Raw genomic sequence first — 3,452 nt, 5'->3', positions numbered from 1 at the left:
GACGTTTTTGCAAACAAAACAGTAAAATAAAAACAAGAGAGCAATTTATCTGAATAACGAGACTTTTATTGATTGAAAATGGGCCTGAAAAGGCGAATACATCGGGAAGCAATTCCTAGAAAGAGGTAATTGCGCACAAAAGGAAAAAATCTATCCTAATGGCAATGTGAACACGGCGTCCACTATTTCTCAATTCTGTTATAACCCACAGATCATCAGTTTTCCTCCCAACTTCCTTGCTTTCTGAGAAGAATGACTGGACCGATCACATCTTTTGAGATGGCATACGACGAAGCGCGCTGAAGTACAGATAACTCAGACTGTAGTCTTCGCTTTAATCCCTCTTTTGCCTGGATCGCCCTTTCGGGTTTTCAATCCACCGGGATACCCATTTTTGCCTAAGCCGCCCTTGCGGGTTTTCGACTTACCGGGTGTATAAATTCTTTTCATTTTTATCTCTAACTTTTGCCCGAACCTTTTCTTTCTGTTTTTTGGTTCGCCGGGATGCCCTTTTTTGCTTGGACTCTTTTATTCTTTTTGTCCAGCGGGTCAATTTATGCGAAGTATTTTTTGACTACATCTGAGTTAACAGGGGACGAAAAATCTTCACCATCCATAGTTGTAAGCATCAAGGCTCCACCGGAGAAAACCTTCTTCACAACATATGGACCTTCATAATTAGGAGTCCACTTGCCCCTGTTATCTGCACCGGGAGGAAGAATCCTCTTCAAAACTAGATCACCAGTTTGATAGCTTCGAGGATGCACTTTCTGATCAAAGGCTCTCTTCATCCTTCTTTGATACAACTGCCCATGGCATACAGCTGCTAGCCGTCTCTCCTCGATAAGGCTCAACTCATTAAACCTTGTTCGAATCCACTCGGCTTCGTCAAGCTTAACATCCAACAAAACTCTCAGAGAAGGAATCTCCACTTTAACAGGTAGGACAGCTTCCATACCATACACAAGGGAGTACGGGGTTGCCCCGGTCGATGTACGTACTGAGGTACGGTACCCATGCAAAGCGAAAGGCAGCATCTCATGCCAATCCTTGTACGTCACGACCATCTTCTGCACAATCTTCTTAATATTCTTGTTTGCTGCCTCCACAGTACCATTCATCTTTGGTCTGTAAGGAGAAGAATTGTGATGTTCAATCTTGAAGTCTTTGCAAAGCTCTTTCATCATCTTGTTATTGAGATTCGAACCATTGTCAGTGATGATTCTCTCAGGAACTCCATAACGACAGATGATTTCCTTCTTGATAAACCGGGCAACCACTTGTTTGGTAACATTAGCATAGGAAGCTGCTTCCACCCACTTGGTGAAGTAATCAATCGCAACCAGGATGAAGCGATGTCCATTAGAAGCAGTAGGCTCAATCTTCCCAATCATATCAATGCCCCACATGGCGAACGGCCAAGGTGAATTCATGACATTTAGAGGGCTTGGTGGTACATGCACCTTATCAGCATAGATTTGACACTTATGGCACTTCCGAGCGTACTTGAAACAATCGGATTCCATAGTCATCCAGTAATAACCGACTCTCAACAATTTCTTAGACATTGCATGACCACCAGCATGGGTACCAAACGAACCCTCATGCACTTCTTGCATCAACATGTCTGCTTCGTGTCTATCCACGCATCTGAGCAAGACCATGTCAAAGTTCCTTTTATACAGCACATCATCCTGATTCAAATAAAAGCTTCCAGCTAGCCTTCTCAGGGTTTTCTTGTCATTCTTCGACGCACCTTCAGGATATTCCTGGCTCTTGAGTAAGTTCTTGATATCATAGTACCACGGCTTCTCATCAATAACAGACTCGGCTGCAAACACATACGCAGGCCTCTCGAGTCGATTCACCGCAACATGTGGCACATGATTCCACCAATGAACTTTGATCATGGAAGACAAAGTAGCCAAAGCATCAGCCATCTGATTCTCATCCCGGGGGACATGATACAACTTCACCTTCTTGAAGAACGTCAATATTCTTCTGGTGTAATCTCTGTAAGGAATCAAATGCGGCTGATTGGTATTCCAATCTCCATTGACCTGGTTAATCACTAGAGCGGAATCTCCATATATGTCGAGTGTTTTGATCCTCAGATCAATGGCTTCTTCTATCCCCATGATACAAGCCTCATACTCAGCCTCGTTGTTGGTGACGTCAAAAGTCAGTCTGGCAGAAAAAGGTATATGGGCACCTTTTGGATTAATAAGCACCGAACCAACACCATTACCGTTCACATTCACAGCCCCATCAAACATCAGTGTCCACTTGTCATCAGGATCCGGTCCTTCCTCGACAAGAGGTTCTTCGCAATCTTTCATCTTAAGATACATGATGTCTTCATCAGGGAATTCAAACATCATCGGCTGATAATCATCAATCGGTTGCTCGGCGAGGTAGTCTGACAGAATACTACCTTTGATGGCCTTCTGCGACGTGTACTGGATATCATATTCTGTTAAGATCATCTGCCAACGGGCAACACGTCCGGTGAGAGCCGGCTTCTCAAAGATGTACTTCACTGGATCCATCTTAGAAATCAACAAGGTAGTATGGTTCAACATATACTGTCTCAGTCGGCGAGCAGCCCAGGCCAAAGCACAGCAAGTTTTCTCAAGCTGTGAACATTTGATTTCACAGTCGGTAAACTTTTTGCTAAGGTAGTATATGGCATGCTCTTTTCGACCAGACTCGTCATGATGTCCCAATACACACCCCATCGAATTCTCAGTCACTGACAGGTACATTATCAGCGGTCTCCCAGGAACTGGAGGAATAAGGATTGGAGGTTTCTGCAAATACTCTTTTATCTTGTCAAAAGCTTTCTGACAATCATCATTCCACCTGATTGCTTGATTCTTTCTTAGCAATTTGAATATCGGTTCACACGTGGCAGTTAGGTGAGATACAAACCTTGCAATGTAATTCAATCTCCCTAAAAACCCACGAACCTGCTTTTCTGTTTTCGGTTTAGGCATTTCTTGAATAGCTTTGACTTTCGCTGGATCAACCTCAATCCCTTTCTCACTGACAATGAAACCCAACAGCTTACCAGATCTCACACCAAACGTACATTTGTTCGGATTCAGCCTCAGTTTGAACTTTCTCAGCCTTTCAAACAACTTCTGCAAATTAACCAAGTGCTCCTCTTCTGTCTGCGACTTCGCAATCATATCATCCACGTACACTTCAATTTCTTTGTGCATCATATCATGAAAGAGAGTCGTCATAGCCCTCTGATAGGTAGCACCGGCATTCTTCAGCCCAAATGGCATCACCTTATAGCAAAACGTGCCCCAAGGTGTAATGAATGTCGTCTTTTCCATGTCCTCTGGCGCCATCTTGATCTGATTATAACCAGAGAATCCATCCATGAAAGAGAACACCGAGGATTGAGCCGTACTATCCACCAATACATCAATGTGAGGTAATGG

The sequence above is a fragment of the Lathyrus oleraceus genome, chromosome 3 (assembly GCF_024323335.1).
Source record: "Lathyrus oleraceus cultivar Zhongwan6 chromosome 3, CAAS_Psat_ZW6_1.0, whole genome shotgun sequence".
NCBI lineage: Eukaryota > Viridiplantae > Streptophyta > Magnoliopsida > Fabales > Fabaceae > Lathyrus > Lathyrus oleraceus.
The sequence above is the reverse complement of the archived record's forward strand: the minus strand, read 5'-3'. Positions refer to the sequence as shown.